Consider the following 530-nt stretch of genomic DNA (forward strand, 5'->3'; position numbering starts at 1 on the left):
TAACCAAGCCTGTTTGTGCCCTAACCCCACCCCTCAAACATCCAAAGCACTGAACAGAAAAACTAAACCACTCCTCTAATGAACGCCTACTCTCCGCTGAACTTTTGTAACATTAAACAATTAGAAGTGAGCTGACCTGGTAGTCTACTGTATTATTACAGTGCATTTATACAGTGCCACAAACATACATGGCGATTTACAATAAATAGGGCATGCCAGATAAAGAACAGTGTGCTTGTCCTTATGAGTGGGAGGCAGATGTAAGCCCAGTGAAGTACAAGGCATACAGCTGCACAGGGGAAATCAGAATTCAGATCTCTAGCACCTCTCTCACTCCTGGTCTAGCAAAGGCTTTGATAAGCACCAACAAGGCGACACCACACTCCTCTCCTTACAGAGATGCAGTGAGCTGGCAAAAGGAAAGTAGGGATTGCTCTCAGGCAACCCAGTCTGACTCCCAGGGCGGGTACTGACGAGGACCAAAGGGATCATCGCCAGGCCTGGTCAGCCAGGAGGGGGTCACATCAGTA

Source organism: Natator depressus, chromosome 4 (assembly GCF_965152275.1).
Source record: "Natator depressus isolate rNatDep1 chromosome 4, rNatDep2.hap1, whole genome shotgun sequence".
Lineage (NCBI taxonomy): Eukaryota > Metazoa > Chordata > Testudines > Cheloniidae > Natator > Natator depressus.